Consider the following 27,485-nt stretch of genomic DNA (forward strand, 5'->3'; position numbering starts at 1 on the left):
GGAGACGAAAAACTAGAACGGGACGGAAAAGTGGGTGAAAAACGAAAAATTTCACCTCCCACCCCCTCCCCGCCGGCAGCCTGCCGCCACGCGCGGCCCTTCACACGCACACATGCGTCGACTACTGCGATCCTATCATTTTGATACTGGAATTTTCAATTTTTATTGTACTAACGAAATATTAACATCGGTGCGGTCTTTTGAAACTGTAAAAATCAAAGTTAAAGCACAACTGAAATAAACTCTACCAAATGTCAAAGGAAATTTCAAGAGCACTGGATGCCCAAGTATTTTTTTTATTATACTGATTACTATAGACCTTTATCACGATTTGCGTTGCCTATACAATGTCTTATAATATTATGTAGATCAGGATATATAACAATGTAACATTTGTATATCAAAACTATAAAAAATTTAAATTCAGGCTAAAATGCTTTTCGTAATATCAATCTTGGCTTTAAACCTTATTTGTGAATTTAACAAAAATACTTAAACTTCTACTTTGCAGCCTATAATATACACAATAATAAATATTACTCATGGTATATATATATATACATATGTTTAATAGCTAAATATAAGGCTCTAGTGTTTTGTTGGTACTGAGATCCTGAAAACATTACATAAATAGTCATATTCTTCACTTTCATTCAGGCGATCTTTGGTTGTCGCTCTGTTGAATAAATTGTATTGAAGTCATTTATACAATGATGCCTAAACTGACACTTAGCAGTAAGTTAAGTGGTTCTATACGCAGTCCCTCTTTCTTCAAGTATCAAGAGGGTGCAATCCTCCGGGAGGCTATTGTAGCATGTTTTTATACCCAAAAATTTTAAGTCAGTAGGCGCTCGAACTCTGAGCGTATTGAACGTTTTTATTATTATTAGTATATATTTATATTTCGTTTTCATTTACAAGTTTTCCATCGTTCATAATTTTAATATTTTTATACCGTTTTATACATACATAGTGTTTACATATAGACGTAACTAAATGGACTTTCTCGTGACGTCGGCAATTTAAGTTTGGAGCCAAGTTTCTGAGTTTTGACAGTTCGCGGGTTCTAAATTTGAAAACTGACATTTGTAATAAAATGGCGGACTGTGTGTCTGTCTGTGCGTCTGGGTTCGTCAACCTCATTGTTTAGGATGCTCAACTTTCAGAACATTTGACGTCTGCTGTACCCGTAAGTATTGTTTTATAATTTCGCGATGTGATAAAGCTTCAGTGATTCCAGTAGACTTTATACAGGCATATAAGTGATGTGTAAGGCAGCTTAAGAAGTGGCGATTATAAACATTGCTCTAGTCGTAGTATAAATGCTATAAGACTTTAGCATAGGCCTTATTGAAATAAAAAAAAAACACGATCTTAAGTTTGAAGTTAACCTAAGTTTAGAAAATTATTTGCACGAAAACCGAGAAAACTACAAAGTTTCCATTTGAATATTTAATCATATTTTTATTGTATTGTTAAAAACTTAATTTACAATACTAACGTTAACATTGTTTTGGTAGTTTTTCCATGTGTTGACTTCTGTATATAATTGATGTAAATATTGTATTATATTGATGTGATCTTAAAAAGAGAAGTTTTAGTTATTGCTCATTATCTTTGTAGCAAGAATATATTAAATTGAAGAAAGTTTATTGACACTGTAATATATCTCTATTTACGTATTTGAGACGGTAAATAAGTTCAGTTTAAGAAATATATCTCACTGCAACTTTCTTTCACGTACACTATGAAATGACCGTTCTTTCGCAATATTTTCCGGTTGGTATGCTATACCTTCAAAAGAAGCAGAAGCACGTATAGTTGTAGAGCCACCTTAAGGTCCGGTAAGATAGTGTTTTCGAAGGTTATCACAGGTGACTAATATTTTTATTCAAAATATGATACCATCTCTAATTGACCTGAGAAGAATAAGCTCAAGATACTCAGCGGTTCCTTCTTTTTTTCAAACAAAAATTTGTATGAATAAAATTTATGATTTTTAATAGCCTGAGGGCTGTGGCTCCATTCTCAATTTATGTTATTAAGAATGTCATTTACGTTAACTAACACTTACCACACAAACGATTTTTAACAATCTTTTGAATTTCGTAACTTAATCATCATCAATCTGAAGACGTCCACTGCTGGACAAAGGCCTCCCCCAAAGATTTCCACGACGATCGGTCCTGCGCTGCCCTCATCCAACATCATCTGGCGATCTTGACCAGATCGTCAGTCCATCTTGTTGGGGCCTACCAACACTACGTCTTCCGGTACGTGGTCGCCATTCGAGGACTTTACTTTTTCATAACTTATTATTATTTAATTCAAATAACTTACATATACTATACTAGACTAGACTTAATAATTAATAACACTTTTTATATAAAAATTAATATACTAATTATATTATATTTCGTAACACATTTGTTATGTACATTTTCTGGGATCATGTTTTGTTGTTATCATAAACCTGTTTCACCTTTTTAAGATACCTTTGTCGTAATAATTCTATTAAAGTTTTCCTGCTAATGGTCACAAACTTACGAAACAGACATCACAGAATGCATAACGATGACTTCAAAAACATTCGGTGCAACAAATAATATGAAAGCAGTAATAGTTCGATAGTGTCCGATAGTCTGTGGTATTGATTTTTTCCCTCATTCTGGTAAATTTCATTTATTTGGGGGAGCGTCCAGTGACGTGGGCTCTCGCTTAACTTGACCGCGAGCTATCGATATTAATGCTACAATACGTATCAAACACAGCACGCAACATTGATGCGAATTCAATTAAACTAAATTGTACTTTATATCAAATACTTTTAAGTAACTCTTTGCTTTGAATGGAATTAACCTTTACTGAATTTTTACATGTTTAATATTGTTGTTACTGGACGAATTATACAAAAGAATGCAAAAAATGCTTTTTCTCAAGCCTCGAAAACTAGGAGGCTTCTTAGGCACAGGATGCAGGCTATTAATTTATTTATTCATTTGGAAAGAAATACAGATACTATACTTAAACTCAAAATGGACATAGTGAGATAGAAATAAGGATTGTTGTCATTGTCTTATTAATAAACGCAATGTTAAGTTATTCCAAGTTTAAAATTACTTCTCCCTGTCATATAATTCTGTAGTGACAAAGGTAAGATAAAAACAAAACAGTTTTACAAGAAGGAAGTTTTTTAAGACAGCTAATGTTAAAATTTACATTTAAAATACACCTAATAGCAAATAAACAGTAAACAAATCTTCAAATTATACAAATTAATAAAAAAAATAATGCTGTTAAAATTAATTAACAACTAACTATTATAAATATTAAGAATACAGATGTAATTAATGGTGATTGTCAACTTACTAGTAAGTTTAAGAGAACACGAAAACATATTACACATACTACATTATTAAATCTTGTGTCAAATTACTGAGTAAGTAATAAGTCTCCGTCTTATTAATAAAGGTTATCAACTGTAGAGTAGATCCTGTAGATGAAGCCAAAACTTGAGAGTTGAACAAAGCTAAAAGATTTATCAACGATACGTCACTCGAACTGTTGACTCAGTGGAAAGAGCGCTCGCACTGAACGCGAGAAGTCGCGGGTTCGAGTCCCGCATCGTTCACAAATTTTGTTTTCAAATTAATTTTTTGTAATAAACGTACTGCAAAGTAACTCCAAGTTTAAAATTACTTCTCCCTGTCAAGTAAGTCTGTAGTGACAAAGGTAAGATAAAGGCAAAAAGTCTTAAATTTGGTATAACTTTACTTCGCATTTATTAATAACACAGTTTATATCTTAAAGTGATATAATGCCGCTCACAATTGTAGGTTCAATGAAGTATCCTGATTGGGACTGCATTATATTGGAAAAGGTATTTACAGGTGAACATATTAAAGGTCTTTTAAATTTTTCTCAAAAATAATTGAGAGATCTTCAGCGGTTTTTAGAGTAACTAGTTTTACGAGTACTAGAGTACTGTCTACTAAGCTAGAGGTCCCAGGTTCGAATCCCGGTAGGTGCAAACATTTACACCATACAAGAATCAGAATAATTACGATAAAGGAAATTATCATCTTGTCTGTTGCCTCTCAATATATTCTTGATAATGTTATGTATGTTCATAGACACATTAAAGAATTTACTAGAAACTATAATAATCACAATAACTAGGAACAAACATAAAATTGTTTTGCCTACTACTAAAACGTTAAAAAAAATAAAAAATAAAGTTTTGTTTTAGAGATTACTATACCATAAATGACTTAATGATAGAGCGACCGCCATAAGGCTATTAAATAATAAAGTTTATTATACGATATTACATTGCAATGATACTTTTTTGAAAAAAAAAAAAAGAAGCCTGTTGTCTTGTACCCAAAGCACAGAGTTATGCCAAGCGCTAAACAATTAATTAATATAAATAGCTTACTTGCTGTTATTATCAACGACGTCTGCCCACTTGGGGTGTTTTGTTTTAGGCGAAGCTATCCGTTCAAAGTCACGCGTGGCGAGTGTAGGTACCTCTAGTATGCTTGGCATCGACTTCAAACCTTCAGTGCTACCTGCACATACAAATAACAGTATTTTATTAATATTAACGGTATTAGGTTTGCATAAGAGGTGTTATTAATTATATCTTTATTATTTTTTACTTTTTAGTGTCTGTAATAGGTTGTACTGTAAAGTGCAGTAGGTTTTTTCTCGATTACATCAGGTAAACTATAATAATTCGTTGCTTTTTTTGTCACATATTCAATAGTAATTTTTGAAATGAAATGAAATTTTATTTGCAAGAAACATTGTACGTAAATGTTAACATAATGACACGGGAGTGGGTCAGGGATTGGAAATAATACTCCGCTTATAGGAACGAGTCTTTATTTGCATTCACTTTTTCTGAACTTGCACTTGCCGGTCTGCCGCTGTTCCTCTTGTGGGCGGCAGTACCTTCAACGCGTCACACTGCACCGAACACTAGGTCTCTTCTACCTTCTTCTTCTTGGAACACTTCCACTTTTCACTACTTCTTCTTTTCTTCTTCTTCTTCTCTTCTTCTTCTTCTTTACACTTTCGAGTCAGAACTAGAACTGCCGTAGGCCACGCTTAGTACGGCTTATATACCCCGTCCCAACTTGGTTGGAGCATCGGAGACTTCCCCTTTCGCCTTACAGGATTGTGTAACCAAATCACGGTTCCCTCTTCAAAACTAGGAATATTAGCTCTTCGATCGTTGCGGGTCTTCATCCGTTCACATGCCTTAAACCCAGTTGTTCTAATTTCCTCGTAGATGTCAACCATCTTTTTCCGTAACTCATCCACATATTCTGTTATACTTTTCGGAGTATCCGGTGGACAGCCTGAAAGTAAATCAGCTGGCAATTTCAATTCCCTTCCAAAATTGGCGTACGCAGGAGTCACCGTTGTCGTCTCGTGTATTGCGCTTCTATACGACATAAGAAACAGTGGAATGTACTCATCCCAGTTATCCTGATGACTGTCCACTACTTTTGCCAGATGTCGCTCCAATGTTTGGTTAAACCTCTCCACTATCCCGTCCGACTGTGGATGATATGGCGTAGTTCTGGTCTTATGGATTCCCAAGATCTTGCAAACTTCTTGAAATACTTGTGACTCGAAGTTCCGCCCTTGGTCACTGTGCAACTCCAAAGGCACACCGAATCTGCAGAAAACTTCATTCACCAGCTTCGTCGCAACGGTAACTGCTTCTTGATTCGGTAGAGCAAATGCTTCCGGCCACTTCGTGAAGTAATCCATCACCACCATTATGTAACGGTTTCCAGATTTGGTGACTGGGAACGGTCCGGCCATATCCAAAGCTACTCTTTCCCACGGAGCCCCAACATTGTACAACTTCATAGCTCCTCTGCTCCGGGTCTGAGGTCCCTTGACAGCAGCACAACTCTTGCATTTTTGGCACCAGTCTTTCACATCATCACGGAAATGCAACCAGTAAAATCGTTCTTTAATTTTTGTGAGAGTTCTTCTTATTCCCAAATGTCCACCTGAAGAACCATCGTGATAAGCTCTCAGGATCTCGTTCACCTTCTCCCTGGGAACGACCAGTTGCAGATGGCAATCCTTTCCTTGCGGGGTTTCCCATTTACGGCAGAGCAACCCGTCATGCATCACCAAACTGTTCCATTGTGCTCAGAGACTCTTTGTAGCCGTACTGTGTCTAGCCACTTCAGACCATTTTGGTTTAAGTGATCCACTTGTTAGCCAATGTAAAAGTTGTTGAAGATCCTTATCATTTTCCTGAGCTCTCCTCATTGCATCGTTGCTCCAGTTCTCGTCAATCGAATCCGTTCTGATCAGCCGGATCATAAAATTCTCTTTCTCCTCCTGACGAATGCAATGTTTGCATTCCATCGGACAAGGTCTTCTAGATAACGCATCTGCATTTCCATGACTTTTTCCTCTTCGATGCTCGATTTCAAAGTCATACTCTTGAAGCTGTTCAATCCATCTGGCCACTTGTCCTTCGGGATTCTTGAATTCTAGTAACCACTTCAAGGCGGCATGATCAGTCCTTACGAGGAATTTGCGACCCAACAAGTACTTTTTGAAATGTTGTAATGTCTTCACCACGGCCAGTAACTCCCTACGAGTTACACAGTAGTTTCTCTCCGTTTTTGATAAAGATTTGCTAAAGTATGCAATTACAACTTCTTGATCTCCTCTCTTCTGAGATAGTACTCCATCAATTCCGGTGTTGCTAGAGTCAGCATCCACTATGAATCTTCCCTCTGTGTCAGGATATCCGGGGATAGGTGATTCGCATAGTCTTTTCTTCAAGTCTAAGAAAGCTTGTTCGCATTCTTCATCCCAGGAAAATGCTCTTTTCTCCTCCGACAGTCGATGTAAGGGCTTAGCAACATCGGAAAACCCTTTCACAAAGCGTCGATAATAAGAGCATAGTCCTAGAAATGCTCTCACATGTGTCTTTTCTGTCGGCGTCGGCCAGTCTTTGACAGCACTTATCTTGGCAGGATCCGTCGCAACGCCTTGCTCCGAGATAACGTGCCCCAAGTAATTCACCTGACGTTATGGTTAAAGAACTTTATTCTCATTAAGAACAGAACATATTTACTTACATGAGAAAACAATATAAACATTAGGTATCTTATTCGTAGTACTGCGAGTCTATACAAAACAAAGTGGGTAGAAATGAAAAAAACCGCGTAAACATTATGATCAATACATGCATTAAGAGCTACTAGATACGGCACGTTGAAAGAAGGAACATTTCTTTGGACTCAACTTCAAGTTGGCACCCTGCAGTTTTTTAAAGACTTTTTCGAGCTTGAAGATGATCTTCAAAACTTCGTCCCATAATGATTATGTCATCCAAGTAGACAAGGCAGGTTTCTCCCAACATACCTGCCAGCACATGCTCCATCAACCTTTCGAAAGTAGCTTGGGCGTTGCATAATCCGAAGGGCATTGTTTTGAACTGCCAAAACCCTTTTCCGGTTGAAAAAGCCGTCTTCTCCTTGTCTTTGGGGTCTAGATCGACTTGCCAGTAGCCACTTTTCAAATCAAGAGTAGAGAACCACGTCATGCCACAAAGTGAATCTAATGTGACATCGATTCTTGGCAATGGATAACTGTCTTTCTTAGTTACATCGTTCAAACGCCGATAGTCCATACAAAATCTAGTTGATCCATCCTTCTTCTTCACCAGAACCACTGGAGAACACCATGGACTCGATGACGGTTCTATCACACCATTTTCTTTGATATCCCGAATCATGTCTTCCACTTCTTGTTCACGTGCAAACGGAATACGTCTTGGTCTTTGCCGTATCGGAACAGTGTCTCCTGTGTCGATCTTGTGTTTCACCAAACCAGTTCTTCCGATGTCCCCGTCGTTCTTCGAGAACATCCCGGCGTAGCGTAGCAGGAAATTTCTCGCTTTTATTTACTGTAGCTTGGTAAGATTGTCCTTACAGCCATCCAGAAGTTTCTGTATGTTCACATCCTGGTTTGCAGCGACGGTCTTCCTCCCTTCTTCACACTTTCTTAACCAAGCTATCTCCTCATAAGCTCCTATCACTGTTCCTTTCCTAATGATTTGCTTGTTCTCATGAGGATTAAACACAGGAACCATCGCAATTTGGGAGTTTCCCACAACAGTCCTGGCTGGGATCCATGTCGTGTCCGATGTCTCTCTTTCTATTATAGCGCATTTACAAGGTCTTCCTCTGTCATGGCATGACTACCGGGACTAGGGTCTGTGATCTCGGATTTAAAGTAGTGTCTCGTAAGCACAACACTTTCCCAAAAGTTCCGCCTTTTATTGGAATTTCTTCACCTCCATGCTTCAATACACCATGTTTCATGTTAATCGTACACTGATGATTTCGAAGAAAATCCAACCCAATGATGCAGTCATCTGTGATATCTGCGATTATCACCTTTTGCCAGTACAACGTATTCCCGATTTTCATGGCCACGATCTTCTCTCCCTGGACTGGTATGCGCTGGTCGGTAGCTGCTGTGAGTGTAAAGTTTGTATTTGTCGCATATGTCGTCTCTCTCTAGTCTTCTTTGGCTAACGACTGTACGTGAGGCTCCTGTATCCAAAGTGAAACGGCAAGATTTTCCATTTATCATTCCTTCTATAACTAAAGTGTTTCCGTCACATGTTTGCTTAACGAAGATCCTTGGGGCTTTGCTTCTACCGGCCAGCGCCCACTCCACTGCCCTGGCCTTTTCCTGCTGCTCCAGCGGTGATGTTGAGACCGCCGCATCCTTCCTACCTTGCGTTATGCTCTCACGCCTTGGACAAGTGCTCTTAATGTGTCCTCGCTCCCCACACCCATAGCAAACTGGGCTATATGCTTACCTTCGGCTGGAATCTGTTGGTACAATTTTGCAGAGTCTCAACGCCCGAGAATCGTGGCGAACCGCTTCCACTTCCAACGCATGTGCTACCGCTTCCTTCAAGCTAGTATGGTGACTCAGTCGTACGGCTGCTCTTACTTCGGCGTCCCGTATTCCATCGATGAACACTTGGAGCAATATTTCTTCTATTGCTGATGGCGACGACTGGTATGCTTTACGCACTAGCTTCTCAGCTTCCACGGACCACTGCTGCAGAGTTTCGTTGGCCCTTTGACTGCGGTCCTTAAGCTGCGCCCGATACACATGCTCAAGGTGTTTATCGCCATAACGTGCCTCCAACGCGTCAAGAAGGTCCGTGTAGGTTACTTCCTCCTTCCCAGCGCCGAGTGCTTCCAATACGGAAAGTGCTTCATCACGGAGCGCTAGTGTGAGGGCAGAGTGTGCTTCTTGGTCACTCCAACCACTTGCTCTGCTGACCGTCTCTAATTGTAGCTTGAAGGCGGCCCAGGAAGACTTACCGTCGTAGGGGGGTACTTTCAAACTTCTGGTCGATGTGATTCCGCAGGTGACTCCTGCGTTGGCTGAAGAGAACCCCACACACGACCTTCCTATTAAGCTGATGAATAGTTGCTTCCATCTCCCCCATCTTCCTTTCCACAGTGTCAATCCGGGCGATCTCCTTTTCTACAGTGTCAATCCGGGCGATCTCCTTTTCTACAGCGTCAATCCGGGCGGAGTTTTTCTGCACCACTGATAAAATTTCCTTGGAGAGGCCTTCATGCAGACCTCGCAGCTGCTCCTCCTGTCGACGTGCTTGCTCTTCCTGCAAGGCCCGCAGCTGCTTCTCCTGTCGGCGGGCTTGTTCCTCTTGCAAGCCCTGCAGCTGCTCCTCCTGTCGGCGCGCTTGTTCCTCTTGCAAGCCCCGCAGCTGCTCCTCCTGTCGGCGCTTGCTCTTGCATCATGGCGGCCATCTGCTGCATGAGCGCGCTGATGTCTACGGCAGCAGCCTGCGGTGCTGACACGGTCGCACTGAGTCCAGAGCCGGATGCTTTTTGTGACTCGTCTTCTGCCGCTGAAGCTGCTCCCGCTCGCGTGGTCACTCCCTTCTCGTTCCTGGGCACTAATGGCATCTTTCCAATCCCACTTCTGACACCAATTGACACGGGAGTGGGTCAGGGATTGAACGAGTCTTTATTTGCGTTCACTTTTTCTGAACTTGCACTTGCCGGTCTGCCGCTGTTCCTCTTGTGGGCGGCAGTACCTTCAACGCGTCACACTGCACCGAACACTAGGTCTCTTCTTCCTTCTTCTTCTTGGAACACTTCCACTGTTCACTGCTTCTCCTTTTCTTCTTCTTCTTCTTTACACTTTCGAGTCAGAACTAGAACTGCCGTAGGCCACGCTTAGTACGGCTTATATACCCCGGGATCCGTTCTATTTTCAAAATGAATCTCCCATTCCATCTTTAAATTTAAATTGTACTAGAAAATTCTTTTAACTATTTTTATCCTGGTTACACATTTTCCATCCCTTTTTTTCTGTTCGATTTGATCCTGAACTTACTAGAAATTTCCTTTAACTTTACAAAACGTATCGAACCCGGGTCTACAGCGTCTAAAGTAAACACTTTTCCGCTGAGCTACGAGTATTGCTGACGGAGCTTGTACGAGTGGAACATCGCACATCACGTTGCGCCCTGTCAGCAGTTGCGCTGGCGCGTGCCGTGTTTCCACATTTTCCCCAGTTCACGTTCGAGCATCAATCGGTTCGCGTGTGCTCACAACCATTTACCATTATAACCATATAGACTAAGTTCAATAAACTAATTGTTCTTAAGTCTAGTTTAATTTGTGAACCAAACATAAATTAATCTGTACGGCAACCAGAACACCGTACAGAGCTGTTAAAATTAACAATGTCTTGAAGTCTGACAACTCTCGTCATATACTTCGAAGGGTTGCTACGTAACAATAATATTATTGATAATCCACTATGTTTCGTCAATTGATATGCAAAATAAGTTATAAAATTGTCTAAATACCAATACACTACTGTTATACTGAAACATGTCGGATTTCACAATGCTCTCATTTATACATATTTATAAAATTAAAATTTAAGGATATTATATTATAAGACGTAAGATAGATAATAAGATGTTAAGTTAATTTAGTTTGATTGACCTCTTTTAAAAAAAATTAATATACAGTCGTGGTCAACTAATTAGGTACAGTCTGTAGTTAAACGAAATTGTGAATTTATTTTTTATTTTCCAACGAGTCTAAACAAGATTTCATATCCCTTACATGTAAGTATAATTAGTCATTTATGTGCCCGATTATACAAACAATAACAACTTCCTAAACATTAAAACTCTTTACAGTATAGCTGATAGATTATCACAGTGCTATTTGTTCATAAAATGCTGGCTGGCCATTTAATTAGGGACACTGAGATATTGCGTTCTATTTTCAAAATCTGAATCTCAATATTTTATCATTTCTTCTCCTATAGTTTCGTGGTAGTTTAGGCGGTAATCAAGATTATAAATTTTAAATTTTGAGAACTATTTTGAAGAAAAATGGGCAAAAATAAAAGTTGCGATGCAACACTACGAAAAATCATCATGAAGTTTGTCGAGCGTGGTTGGTCATACCTAGGGATAGCAGAATATTTAAATTGTTAAAAAAACTATGGTGTGCAATGCGGTACAACATTTCAGGCGCAACAACACAGCTTTAAATGTGCCCAGATAAAAAAGATCGAGAAAAACAACTCAGCAAGAAGATAGAATGACAACCAGGTTAGCTTAGAAAGATCCATTTTTAGGCTCTGTTTTAATTAAACACGAAGTGTTTAGGGCGGACAAAAGAGCCGCTGTTACAGCGAGGACCGTTAGACGACGTCTGATATAAGCAGGGTTGTTCGAAGGAGTGGCACGCAAAGTACCGTTGTTGAAGAAAGAACATAGAAATGCACGTTTGCACGTAAATATTTACATTGGACCTCCGCCCAATGGCAACATGTATTATTCTCTGACGAAGCCAAGTTAACACCAGATCTCTTGCAGGACTTTTGTATTGTGCGTTGAATATAATAGTGTTGTTTCACTCCTTGCGGGAGGATCTAACGTGTAAAGTTCTTTAGGTATGAGTAGGACAAATATACATATTTGCTTCCTACTTAAAGATGAATTCAAGGACATTAAAAAAGAAATTAGAGATGGATTAGGTCCCTAACGCACAGTACTGTAATTATTTTCATTCCTTGCGTTAGAAGATATGTCGGTACTCGTGGAATCGTACGCCTCGTAGACGCAAGAGAGGGAAGGTGGGCGGCGCGGGCGCTGCGTGACTCGTTTTAGTGTTGTCCTAGCATCGACGTGGGAGGTCGAGACCTGTGACATCCAGCTTTTATTTAATACCTCCGTATATTTTTTTAAAGCAACAACAGCCTAAGAACAAAAATATACATAAGACACTCGAATAATGAAACTAATAAAATTAGATTCCATCGCATTTACTTCACTGACATAGTTGCATGCTGATTATTTATACAATGCACTTTATTACAGAATTACCCGAAGGAAGATGTACTGATCATGTTTTCCAACGTGGCGACAAAAAAAGACGTTGTGTGGGTTGTTACGAAAAATTACGACGCACATTAAACAGCACTGACGCTTCTAAAAAAACTAAACGAATTGTTACCATTTGCGCGCAATGCAAGCAATCAATGTCCTTACCATGTTTTAATGAAAAACACTTTGCATAATTAATAAAACTTTTTCAATCGACAACTGAGATATTATTTTATTCCCATCACTACTTACTACACATATTGAACTATCTTCCGTTGCGGTACGAGATACAATCGATATCATTTTTTTTTGGTATTTGTAGTTTATTCAAATGTCATAACTGCGTGCGAACCTAGCAAAATATATAGCAATAGGCTATCTTTCACCCACAAAAACTTCAAAATATATTTGATTGTTTTTTTTGGAAGATATAAACTATTTTGAAAACTGTATCTTTAGGAGACCGATTAGGTCTCAAACGCACCAAATGGTAGGTTAGTTTGGAGATCTTTTAGGTATCCAAAGCACCAGCTGAAAGTTTTTTGAAAGTGATGGTGCAGGGAACGTGTTAATTTGATTTCTTCAAATGGAAGGAAATACGTACGGCGTCCTGTAAAAGCAGAAATGAATCCAAGATTCACAAAAAAGCAGGTGAAACATGGTAGTGGAAACATTAAAATGTGGGGTTCATTTTCTGGACGTAGAGTGGGAACTGTGAGGAAAGTTCAGGGTAATTTAGACCAACATTAATACAAGGCAATATAAGAGGAAACTATGCTTCCCTACGCTGAGGAACATCTCCCTATTATATGGACGTTTCAGCATGATAACGACGCGATACATACCACCCGTTCAGTCAAGTCGTTTCATAACAGTCAGTCGGTATCAGTGCTAGATTGGCCAGCAAATAGCCCGGACCTCAACCCAATCAAGCACCTTTGGCACGAAATCAAGAAAAAACTTGCCACTTATCGAACCATATTTTTAGATGAATTAGTCGAAACATGTCAGAAACTGATAATGTTTATGCCACATCGGTGTCTAGCGATAATAACTAACAAAGGTTTTGCTACTGGGCACTGACTTATACACGTAATAAAATGGAGTTGTTAAAGAAATTAAAATACTAGAGATTTCTAGTTTTGTTTAACTCTATTTTTCATTTTACTTTTCTTTCCTTAATTAAATATCCAGGTACAGAATTATACCGTAAATTGAATACATGGTTGGATATTAAACACGTTTTTTATTCATTTCATCTTTTATTTACAGCCATTTATTGCATAATAGTTGCACCAAACTATGCAAATAATAGTTACTGATAAATCAATAGGGTTTTATATTTATATGTACATAACCGGTTATTTCTCTTCACTATCTTGAATGTCCCTAATTAGTTGACCACGACTGTATATATATATTTTCAATTTATATATATATATTTTATTTTTTTTAAAAAGAGGTCGACAAGAATCTAGGGGGCCGGCTCCACAAACCGCCCTGATACACTTCTTCTGTCCAATAAATAAATGTCCTATGTTCACCGAGTTGCCCCATATGACCAACCCATATCGTAAAGCTGAAACCACGAATGATTGAACGAAACGAATGAAACCAAAAACTAGGACAAATATATGTTAGTTAATTTTCTTGCTAATTTTGTCAACATGTGACTTGAAGGACAAGTTGCTGTCTAAAGTAATACCAAGAAAAGTGACAAGTTGTGCTTCTTTAATATTCTCATTATGATAATTAACATTAATATCTTTTCCTTCCCCATTCTTATTATAATACTGCATATACATTGTTTTTTTTTATATTTACAGTCAGGCTCTTTGCAGTAAGCCATTCGATTGTGTCCTTTATTGTTTTATTAATTTCTATATCACATCTCAATTCATTGTTACATTTAATTACAATAGAGATGTCATCAGCAAAAAGTGTATAGTTATAAGTAGTAATGCTAGGTAAGTCATTTATGTAGATTATGAATAGAAGTGGACCTAGTATACTTCCTTGTATGGTACACCTTTCGTATTTAGTCTAAGTTCCGATCGATAAGGTATTACTTCATGTTTATTATTTAATTTAGCAATTTCAACGTATTGAGTACGGTTTGAAAGATAAATTTTAAGCGAGTCATTTGCTAGACTTCGAATACCATATTGAGCGCATTTAACATTGTCAAAAACTTTACTCATATCAAAAATACCGACGTTACAGGTTTTTTTTGTCCATACATTCTGCATATATATTTCCTTTATTAGCGAAAAAAAAAGCTAAAGTTGTTGATTTTCCTTTTTGAAAACAATTTTGTTCCTTCAAAATGATATTATGTATTCACAAAAAAGATGTTAATCGCTTGTACAAAATCTTTGAAAATTTTTGAAATAATAGGAATTAGTGTGATTAGTCGATAGTTGTTAAAGTCCTTTTTGTCTCCTGCTTTGAATAGAGGTGTTACTATTGACTTTTTTAAATTTGATGGGAACTTACCTTCTTCAAAAGATAGATTTATTAAGTAGGCTAGGACTGGAGCTAGTTTTTATGTAGCTATCGATAGAATCGACTCCAAAAAAATGCTGTTCGAAACTATTTCACGTTCTTGTGAGACACTGAAATATCGTGAAGAACATTTGTTAGCTATGAATGACAGGTAGCTTAAGACCAACTTGTCAGGACACGGGCTAATAATAATATATAATAAAACTAAATAAAAACTCCTAAAAAAGCTGTACACAAAATAAAATTACATCATCCACGTAAACAATAACATCATCCACATAAACATATAAAATATTTCATAAAGAGTCATATAAAAATACACAGCACAATACATTATTAGAACAGTACTTTAACTTTATATTAGAGTGCCCCAATCAACGCACGCACACATATATTCGATTTACACAGCCGCTAAGCAATCTTTGAAAGACAAAACCGTTGAATCTCACACTGTCCACAGCCGAGACTGGTCGCCGTCCGCGTTCTCTCTATCCAGACGTAGGTATTTTCAATTTCAAGGAGACCACTAAGTTACGCTCCTGTTCTATTACTATTTGTGCTTAAGAGTTTGAATTCATTTTAGATGTTAACATGCTTCATGAAGAATTAGACCGATCTCAACTTCGTGCAATTAATATAACTTCATCCATCCACTGTATTCGATCAAAACATCTCAATGTTTTAATTTTACGTTGTCAAGAACTTTTGTTTAGCAATACATCATGTATTTGTGTCCACATAGAATCATTGAAGTTAATCTGAACAAGAACCAATTTTTGAGCCTCCTGAGAGCGAAAAAGACCGCTCTGTTGTAGCTATTATAGTTGATTGTGGTAATAAAAATACATAAAACTATCGTAAATCAGAAAACGTAGCTGCATCATAGGTTTCTTTTAGATCTCAGTATAGACTGATCACTGCCTGTCGGGGATCCAGTGCTCTGTGAATGGTTTGATCACATGGCGTTGCGTAGAGACATCGCTTCATTGTGTGTCCTCTACCGCATTTATCACGGAGATTGTTCCGAAGAGCTGTTACACCTGATTCCTGCCGCCGAATTCCACCTTCGACACGCCACAACTTAGGATTACATCTCCACCATCTGGATGTGTGGCGGTCCTCCACAGTGCGGTTTTCAAGGAGCTTTCTTCCACGTACTACAAAGCTGTGGAATGAACTTCCTTGGGCGGTGTTTCCAAGTCGATATGACATGGGTACCTTCAAAAAACGCTCGTACCCCATAACGGCCGGCAACGCTCCTGTCATTTCTCTGGTGTTGCAAGAGAATGTGGTCGGCGGTGATCACTCTAGACCAGATGACCCGCTCGTTTGTTCTATGTTCCATAAAAAATACTTGATACCTTTGCACCTTTTAACTTTCACAAATTTTTACTCTTCACAAATTTATATTCTTACACAAATTATCTTGTACCAAACTAGGCCTATCCTCTACTATGGCACACTATGGGTATAAAATAACAATATATTTAATACGATATACATCCTTAAACATACAGAAATGCATATAAACATCTATGACTTGGAAACAAACATCTATTATTCATCATATTATGTTTGCACCTACCGTGAATCGAATCCGGGACTTCTAGCTCAGTAGGAAGGTTCACGAACCACTGGACTATATCGTCCGTCTGTGCAGTGAAATTAAGTTATTAATTAATTTCACTGGGGGGCTAACTGTTTATGGGTTTTGCAAATCTTTGTTGGATTTCAATATACGATCTTATAATCACTTTACAAGACAATGCAAGCACACTTTTCTTCTTAGTCGTGTGTCAACTGTCACTGTACGAATAAAATCTGAACTGAATAAATGTTTTACGTTGCTGCTTCATCATCATCAGTCGGCAGACGTCCACTGCTGGACAAAGGCCTCCCCCGAAGATCTCCACGACGACCGGTCCTGCGCTGCCCTCATCCAACGTGTTCCGGCGATCTTGTCTACACACTACCCACACTGCGTCGTCCGGTACGTGGATCGCCATTCGAGGACTTTACTGCCCCAACGGTCGTCTGTGCATCGAACTATGTACCCTGCCCACTGCCACTTCAGTTTCGCAGTCATTTGGGCTATGCCGGTGACTTTGGTTCTCCTGCAGATCTCCTCATTTCTGATTCAATCTCACAGGGAAACTAGAGCATAGCATCTCTCAGGGCAATGGCCCTCTGAGCGACAATGAGCTTGCTCATAAGGCCCATAGTTAGCGACCACGTCTGCGTACCGTAAGTCTGTAGATATAAGACTAGGTAATATTTAGTAATTAATAAAACCATGCATAGAGCCCACAGATTTATACAGTAGTAAGTAAAGATATAATACTAATAAATACTATACTGATCTTAAATACTAATATATGGATAGAATACTGATAAACCGTATTTTTCCTTCAGTTATCGCAGTAAACTACTGAACCGATCGAAATAATACTTATACCATAAGATGCAGCGTATTTCGGAGAAGGTTTAAGTACATAATATGTTGGTAAGAAGTTATGTAAAGTTACATTTTTTTGACTAAGAATTACCTATGCAGGCGCGGGATACTTAATTTATAATATGGCAAAACAACGTTTGCCGGGTCAGCACTTGCGTTACATAATACTTGTATGAACAGGAAAACGTTACATTGTATATGTATAATTGTCTGCTATCTAAGGTACCAGCATGGTTGGTATTCAAAGCAACCATATAAATGTAGATTCCACTATTATTAATTAATAATAATTATTATTAATAATAAAATGTTCGCAAATACCTTTATTGATTCATCTACAGTATTCAGTAACTCTTGTTTTTACGTATTAATTTACTTACATTTTTTTTACTTCCTCGTGTAAATCAAATCAAAATTACTTTATTCATGCAGGTCACGGAAATGACACTTATGAATATCAGAAAAAAAAAATAAAGCGTTGAGTATTTGACGTTTGAGTATTTTTATTGCATCACTTTACATATATTGTAACTGAAATGATTTGTAAAAAAATAAAGCTGTAAGTGTTGATATTACTTTACGAAGTGGCGGTAAATTCAATAATGAAAAATATTTTTTTGACATCCATAAGTGTCATTTCCGAGACCAACATGAATAAAGTGATTTTGATTTGATTTGATTTGCTTGTATACGAACTGTTATTTTGTAAGTACCTATTTTAGTTTGCTTCCATAGACGGACGCAATTCAGAAAGGTGATTTGAAAAATTGGTTTAAAATTAATTAAAATAATATGTGGTATTGGCCTCTACATATATTTTTATAATATTGTTCGAATTTTCTGGTAAACATAATAACCTCAAATTTGTCGCGCGTACTTAGACTCTGCTCAGACTTTACTTACGTAAAACTAAGTTGAGTGTGATAAAACTAGACTTTAGCATTGGACTGTCTTAACTTAAGCTCAGCATAATTTAAAAAATAACAATAAAATCCAAATAAAAGATTATACTTAGCTTACACTTAGCTTAGATTTAGGTAAGTTAAGTACGCTCTGTAGATCTCGATAGAGTCGTCGTTAATATAAAGCGTATAATAAAAATAGCCCAAAAATCAAAGTGAGTCAATTTCATGTCATCAGGGTTCAACTAATAAAATATTGAAGTACATACGATACAAGAAGGAATCAGGTAAAGGAGTAAGTTGGTACTTATATATATATACTAACTGACCCAACAGACGTTGTTCTGTACATAATAAATAAAATACTGTTATTTATGAATTTGTCAATAATATTTCCTAACATCAAGCATTATTTCGTCAAAAATGCTCCCTGTTGTTATAATGAAATTGTTTCATAGCAGAACTGTCAAACCGTGCGTCAATAAATTCTCTCATGGTCTAAGAGCCCGTGGACCCCAGACCTACGTCATTTTATGAAAGCTGAAAGTTTGTCAGTGCATGCTTCCAACACAGGTAAGAACGAAGGTCCATTTTGGAGTTTGGGTTGCAGTGGTTTTGGCAGGTAAACGGCACTAAAGGTGTGTAAAATACCGATCTAAATACATCAAAGAATAAAGTGCGATTTTTCGGTATAACCTTCAGAATATTATTAAAAATCACGTTATTCATTGTCGAACACTTAACATCGCGGCAACCCCTTGCCAGACACCCTTAATGTGTTCATGAAATTATAATTTTCTCACATCATAGTATAAAAGCTCCCAAGCATGCGCTGACAAACTTTTAGCTTTTATAAAATGACGTAGGTCTGGGGTCCACGGGCTCTTGCTCTATCATGGAAGATATGTCCATACAAAACAAATATAGGAAATAAAAATAGTTATGGGTCCTGAATTGAAACATTAACTATCCTCTCTCTCAAGTTGGAGTAAACTGCACTCCTGAAGTAATCCAATCCATTAAAGTCCATTCATTAGTTTAGGAGTTCACTGGAAGCAAATTCAAATTCAAATTTAAATATTTTTATTCAAAATAGGATGTGACATCACTTATTGAAAGTCAAAAAACTACCACCCATTCCAAAATGAATGCCTCGGACCTGAGAAGAATGGGCGCAACAAACTCAGCGGGCTTTTTTTTTCATCGAATATGTATACAAAGTAATTTTGTACAATTAAACTTATTATTTAATAGCCGAGGGAAGTCACTCCATTCCCAATCTGTGGTATCATTAAGAAAGTCATTTATGTTATAGTAACCTTTACCACACAAACGTTTTTTAACAATTCTTTTGAATAACGTAATACTTTTGTTTTGAATATTTTCTGGGATCTTGTTGTAAAAGCATATACATTGCCCCACAAAATACCTACTAACTCGACTTAGCCGAGTAGTAGGCATCATCAGTTTATGTCTGTTCCTGGTGTTAACATTATGGTTATGACAGTTTCTGGCAAATTCACTTATGTGCCTATGAACATACATTATATTATCAAGAATATATTGAGAAGCAACAGTCAAGATGTTAATTTCTTTGAATTTTGCTCTCAATGATTCTTTAGGACCTAGGTTATAAATAGCGCGAATAGCCCTCTTCTGCAGCACAAATATCGTATTAATATCGGCAGCGTTGCCCTATAGCAATATACCATAGGACATAATACTATGGAAATAACTAAAGTATACTAGTCGCGCCGTATCTATGTCAGTTAATTGTTAAATCTTTTTAACCGTGTATGCTGCAGGACTAAGTCTGTTCGCCAATCCTTCAATATGGGGGCCCCATTGTCATTTGATCTCATGACAAAATCAAAATGACATCAGGACAAAAAACATCAGGACACTGGATTTATATATTTTAAGACTTATTATTTCTTCATCTTCAACGCTTCGCATCACTTAGAACATTCGACAATTATTATTCGACCCATAGAATAATAACGCTCAGAACGATAGTTTGATTCATAGTTCCTGCCAATATAGAAGTAAAATTATAATTCATGTGTGCGTGAGCGTCACTTACATTCGCCAACACGCACACAGACAGCCAAATAATGTTGCAAGTGAATAGACATTTCCCTAAATCAGTAAATTGTAAGAAATCCTAGATTATAATTGTAATAAGAAAGAAGAAATAAAATATAAATTAAGAATTTTATAAAAACATTTATTTAAACATGTATTTAATTATTGTTGCAACAATTTTTGAAATGTAAGTAAAGAAGTTCTTTAGAATCGTTATTTTTTTTAACTCGATGAAACGAAAAAGCGAGACGATAGAGGCGCCGTTCCCAGATATATCCGAGGTTTTCTAGGGTGCAGAGATCAAATTTGGGATAATTTTTGAAATCCAAGATGGCCGCCGTGCAAATTTATGATTTCAACAATATGGATATCGTATCCGAGGTTCACGAGGGTGCAAAGAACGAATTTGGGATCATTGCGCGTAACCGAAAATCGTGACGATGAAGAAGTTTCACTTCAAAAACTTACCGACGTTTTGAGAACCTCCTCCTTTTTTGAAGTCGGTAAAAAGAGTGGCCGTTAATGTTCTCACGAGCTCAAATTTTTCCGAACATATGGTAAATTCAGTAATTTAAAAGTAATATTTATAGTAACTATTCAAAGCGCTTAGCTTTTGTCTAATTGAATTAAGATTATTTGACTTTGAATACTTATAACATCATGTGGCGTCATGCATTATAGCCTCCTATCAATATCTACCAATAAACACAAAAAACTATCCCAGCGGAGGACTCGGTATATAATACATTCATAGCTTGCAGCATATCTTTTTAAGGCGCTATAGTCCTAAAAAGTAACATTTTTAAAAATCTACTTAAAATACTTCTACAAATACTACGGTTCCAATTTTTTGACATGTTTATCTTCATTTCTTTATCTACATTATCGCTGTTTCGAAAACACGATTACGAAAAAAATCTCGATAGATTTATTTTTTGAAAAATAGTCTTTTTTATTTGAATTGTTTATATTATCATAAAACTATGATAGCTATAAACACAAAACTTATTTTATTCGATAGTTTATTAGTGTTTATAAGTTTTCACTGTGGGATTTATCAATACGCTTTATCAATTATTTTATATTAAATTTTTTCGCAATAAACCAAACGCGACGCCTTGTTTGCATGCACGTTCAAGCCAGCAGTACGCCCGTGACCACTGTCAAGGAAGGTACTGTGTTCGTGTCTCTCGGGCTCACGTTACGTAAGATTTTAGCAAACAAGTACAAAGCGGGAATGTAAGTCGGAAAGTACTAAAATAAAATTTACGTAATATTATTTTGTATATTATGCCACGCGGGATTTTTGTATATATGTACTTTAGGGAAGTTAGATAAATCCAAGATGACCGATGTCCGAGTTCTCGAGGGTGCAGAGAACGATTTTGGGATCATTTTTGAAATCCAAGATGGCCGCCGCACAAAATTATCATTTCAGCAATATGGATATCGTGTCCGAGGTTCTCGAGGGTGCAGATAACGATTTTGTGATCATATTTGAAATCCAAGATGGCCGCCGCACAAAATTATTATTTCAGCAATATGGATATCGTGTCCGAGGTTCTCGAGGGTGCAGAGAATGATTCTGTGATCATTTTTGAATTCAAAGATGGCCGCCGCTCATAATTATGATTTCAGCAATATGGATATCGTGTCCGAGGTTCTCGAGGGTGCAGAGAACGATTGTGTGATCATATTTGAAATCCAAGATGGCCGCCGCACAAAATTATGATTTCAGCAATATGGATACCGTATCCGAGATTCTCGAAGGTGCAGAGAACTAATTTGGGATCATTTGGGAGCAATATACCATAGGACATAATACTATGGAAATAACTAAAGTATACTAGTCGCGCCGTATCTATGTCAGTTAATTGTTAAATCTTTTTAACCGTGTATGCTGCAGGACTAAGTCTGTTCGCCAATCCTTCAATATGGGGGCCCCATTGTCATTTGATCTCATGACAAAATCAAAATGACATCAGGACAAAAAACATCAGGACACTGGATTTATATATTTTAAGACTTATTATTTCTTCATCTTCAACGCTTCGCATCACTTAGAACATTCGACAATTATTATTCGACCCATAGAATAATAACGCTCAGAACGATAGTTTGATTCATAGTTCCTGCCAATATAGAAGTAAAATTATAATTCATGTGTGCGTGAGCGTCACTTACATTCGCCAACACGCACACAGACAGCCAAATAATGTTGCAAGTGAATAGACATTTCCCTAAATCAGTAAATTGTAAGAAATCCTAGATTATAATTGTAATAAGAAAGAAGAAATAAAATATAAATTAAGAATTTTATAAAAACATTTATTTAAACATGTATTTAATTATTGTTGCAACAATTTTTGAAATGTAAGTAAAGAAGTTCTTTAGAATCGTTATTTTTTTAACTCGATGAAACGAAAAAGCGAGACGATAGAGGCGCCGTTCCCAGATATATCCGAGGTTTTCTAGGGTGCAGAGATCAAATTTGGGATAATTTTTGAAATCCAAGATGGCCGCCGTGCAAATTTATGATTTCAACAATATGGATATCGTATCCGAGGTTCACGAGGGTGCAAAGAACGAATTTGGGATCATTGCGCGTAACCGAAAATCGTGACGATGAAGAAGTTTCACTTCAAAAACTTACCGACGTTTTGAGAACCTCCTCCTTTTTTGAAGTCGGTAAAAAGAGTGGCCGTTAATGTTTTCACGAACTCAACTTTTTCCGAACATATGGTAAATTCAGTAATTTAAAAGAAATATTTATAGTGACTATTCAAAGCGCTTAGCTTATGCCTAATTGAATTAAGATTATTTGACTTACTTTGAATACTTATAACATCATGTGGCGTCGTACATTATAGCCTCCTATCAATATCTACCAATAAACACAAAAAACTATCCCAGTGGAGGACTCGGTATATAATACATTCATAGCTGGCAGCATATTTTTTTAATGGCGGCTGTTTTGTTTACAAAATATTTCGCTGTTTTGATAAATGTATTAGCTTAAATTAAAAGTTGTGAAATAGTATTTAGGTGTGAAATGTGATTTTATTATCATAATTTTTATTATAAAACGCTTTATAACACCCTTTCACTGCACAGTAAGTCATTTTTCAATTAAATTTCGCGCACTGATTATCCTCGAAGTTGACAGAATGACAGTGACGCGGCGGGAAACGTATGTGGTCATAAACGACCACAATACCACATTGAAACTGCTTCATTTCGCTTTGGCCTACTCACGTTCTGAGCATTATTATTTAATCTAAGATTCGACCTATGGTGCAAAAGATAAAAATCACTGCCACCAGCGCCGGCACCTATCCGGCAGTAACGTTACTATGTTTATCGGAGTTGTCATGTCACCCTTATAATTATGTTTGCAAAGTTACTTAAAAGAACATTTATGTTAGATTTAGGTAAATTTGTAAATTTATATATTCTCTTTTATATATTTTATGACGGTACAAGGTTCCCGGCATGCGTGTGCGTTAGTTATATATTAGGTATATGAGCGCTAAATATAAATTATATAATATATAAATTATCGAAGTGTTTTACTTATTTTATGTATCAGATTGGCATGATTGGACAAGATTACTCGATAAATTTAATGGATGTTCCCAACAATTTGTTGATGTGTTTTTTTAAATTGTTTATAAGCAAACTGTGTTCGTTCTTCGTCTCAGTGTCATTGATTCATAGATATAGATAATTGAAGATGAAAATAAAAGTATAAAAGATTTACGGCCGGAATTTATTGGAACTTCTTTCCTCGCACAGCCACTTTGTGGAATCAATTACCGGCTGCAGTTTTTCTAACCGATACGACTTAAGGACCTTCAGGTTTACTCCCAAATAAAAGCCCGGCAACTCGTTTCTTGACCCTTGGTGTTGCGGATGTCCATGGCCGGCTGCCTCACCTCTTGCCCATTTGCCGCCTCTTTTATAAAAAAGCGGCAGAAAAAAAGTGATCATATTTATATTAATATCCTCTTTGGAATATATTCAAATTCAAACTACAACACTTTTACCACAGAGTAGAGATGGATACTTAATACGTATTATCTTTTACTCAAACGTCAAAATCTACCACACGATCAAAAAGATATGCCTCAGACCTGAGAATAACGCAAGAAACACGGCACGGTATTTTTTTATATTGCATTTGAGTAAAGTTTCACTACATTCCCAATGTGTGCCAAACTTTTACCTGACAACATTTTTAAAATCTCTTTTGACTCTCGCATACTATGTGTTTTGTACATTTTCTGTAATCAATAAAGCATACTCTAGGAAATAATATTTAAAGGGTTTTTATAAACAAACTTTAATACCACCATTCTAAATAATTAAGTATAAAATTAAATAGAACAATTTGCTAACCTTTTAAGGTTAAATTTCAAGTAACACAATGACTAATATTCGAACAGAAATCAGGCAGAATAACGCTCTAACACGTCAACGGTTGCAACGTAACCTGCGGAAGTTTGTCGACACCAGACAGACAGCGCTTTTTACAGACATTTTCCCCTGTCCACCGGTCACTGTTTACAATACGTTGTCCAAGAAAAGACTTAGAAGTAGATGTTTATTCAATTTTCTCTGCTGTCTTTCAGAAGAGCATATAAAGATTACTTAAGTCTCGATATAATCGCGCCTATTTCTACCTAACCCAACACTTTTATCCATATTTGCTCAACAACTTTTTATCCTTTTAACATGACTAAACCATTTCGATAGACTGGCAACGCAACGGTGATTCCTCTGCTCTTATAAGAGAACACGGGTGGTCTTTATTACATAAAAAAATGATGCAACTTGATCACATTCTTACCCATTATCAATGTAATGTATGCTGACCCAGGTTGTAATTATTGATAATAGTTTCCCTAGTTATAATAACTAACAGAGAATTAGCAAAGTCAAACAATTTAAGCTTAATTAAAACAGTATTTCCCAGTACTGGTAAACGCGATAATAATAAACTAATTATAAATGCGTCACGACACACGCAAATCCCAGTTTATATTTTTGCACATAACTATTGTATTTACCTTATTATCAAAATAAGGTAAATACAATAGGTAATTAGATAATTTAGACGTATAAATGATCAAATGTAAATATAATATTTTGAGTTCTATTGACTCTTTTAACAGCGGCTTTGCACACAATCTGCATTGATTTCAGATTTAGCTGCTTCATATATTATAAGTAAAATTACAACAATATGGAGGCATTTCCAAGGTTCTTGGTATGGCAGACAAACAATTTGGGATAATTTTGGAAATCCAAGATGGTCGAGGCGCATATCTATTATTGCAACAATTTGGAATCGTTTCAATATGAATTCGATATTATGAATCTTATTACTTCTTATCTATCTACTAATCTTGTTAGCTAAAGTAGGTATTTCTTTAAAAGGTGTTACGAGGTGAATCTTCTATACTCCTCTTTTTTCTGTTGTAATAATTGGTATAGTAGTCCATGTCGTGTCTCTTTCTTTGCCTTTTACGGTCATGGATTGACTGTTAAACTGTCAACCAGTGAAAAAAAAACTTTTCCAGCTTGGTTGTAAGCTGTGGAATAACCTTCCCTGTGCGGTGTTTCCAGGACGATATGACATGACCTTCAAAAAAAGCGCGTACTCCTTTCAAAATGGCCGACAATGCTCCTGTCATTCCTCTGGTGTTGAAAGAGAATGTGGACGGAGAGAGAATGTGAATGAGACGCACATCATTGTTGCTATCCCGTATCTATGTATCTGATAAGGTACATGTAGTGAATAACACCTGCGAGATCGAGTCAGAAATGAGGATATATGAGATCCAAAGTCACCGACATAGCCCAAATGATTGCGAAACTGAAGTGGCAGTGGGTAGGGCACATAGTTCGCCGGACAGATGGCCGTTGGGGCAGCAAAGTCCAATGGCGACGTACTGGAAGACGCAAGACAGAAGCTCCCCCCACAAGATGGATGATAGAAGATCACCGGAGTACGTTGGATAAGGTCAACGCAGGACCGACCGTGGAGACCTTTGGGGGAGGCCTTTGCCCAGCAGTGGACGTTTTGCAGCTGATGTGATGGATAACCTAGAAAGCTTTTAGAGTCTGCATACTACACAGCATAAATTAGCGTATCAGCTCAGGCAATATCAAGAAATACCTATGCGTTCTCGCACACCGCTCAAGATGTGTGACAAGGCATATAAATCTCAATTTTGCTTGTACCGAGATTTTAGCAACGGGTCTTAGGTTTAATATGCTGCAATTTCGTTACATTCATATAAATGTTTTTCTCTTCTGATTCTGGGGATGAAACAAATAACCGTTTAGATAAATTATGATTAATGTAAACAATGGAGTGTAGGTTTCATATTTGTTAATTTTGCTTATGGTATAAACTAATTCAGGTGTCATTTAACATCAAGTTCACCCTGCCTTCATGTGGCGACGACTACATAAAAATATTTTTTCGCTCAAGTTTCAAAATAGTAAAACAACAGTAAATAAATTAAAGCTCTTTATGGCAGTTCCGAATAATTTTAAGGTATATAAGTATACAACTTTCATTAAAACTATATATCTTAATATAATTAAACTATTATAAAATCTAACTTATATCTACTAACTTAAATTTAAATCACTTTTCGTCTGCGTTGGGTTTGATGCTTATAATAATGAATATTTGGTGAAAATATTCAAAAAAATTAAAATAGTAAAATTTGGCAGTCGGCCATGTTAACTGAAGCAATGAATGTCGCTTCAAATGTCGGTTGTTATTATAAAGTGTATTCTTAGACGTGACGTCATAATCGGCCATTATTAATTATTACACTTATTAATATTGTCACAACCTTATTTTTTCCTGAAATATTTATTTTCAAAAATAGTAGACATGTACCGACAGTATAAAACTATAAATTATTGAGATTTTGCAAGAATTTACACAGTATATTATATACATGAAATTAATTTAGTTCCAGTTTATTAGATTAAGTATTTGAGAGCATCCAGATATTGCTGTTTTTTAAACTAATCCACTTTGAAATAATACGATTTTAGA

At 36.8% G+C, this 27,485-nt stretch overlaps 1 protein-coding gene across 1 annotated transcript in view; it reads left to right on the plus strand.

Moving 5' to 3' along the window:
* The first annotated feature begins 866 nt into the window (after nt 1-866).
* LOC126979719 (zinc finger protein 219) overlaps nt 867-27,485 on the plus strand; it is a 94,287-nt gene continuing 67,668 nt past the window's right edge. The window contains exon 1 of the mRNA XM_050829206.1: nt 867-1,189. The gene's annotated coding sequence lies outside the window, so the exon portion shown is untranslated. The remainder of the gene's footprint in view (nt 1,190-27,485) is intronic.

This window comes from Leptidea sinapis, chromosome 4, assembly GCF_905404315.1.
Source record: "Leptidea sinapis chromosome 4, ilLepSina1.1, whole genome shotgun sequence".
Taxonomy (NCBI): Eukaryota; Metazoa; Arthropoda; class Insecta; order Lepidoptera; family Pieridae; genus Leptidea; species Leptidea sinapis.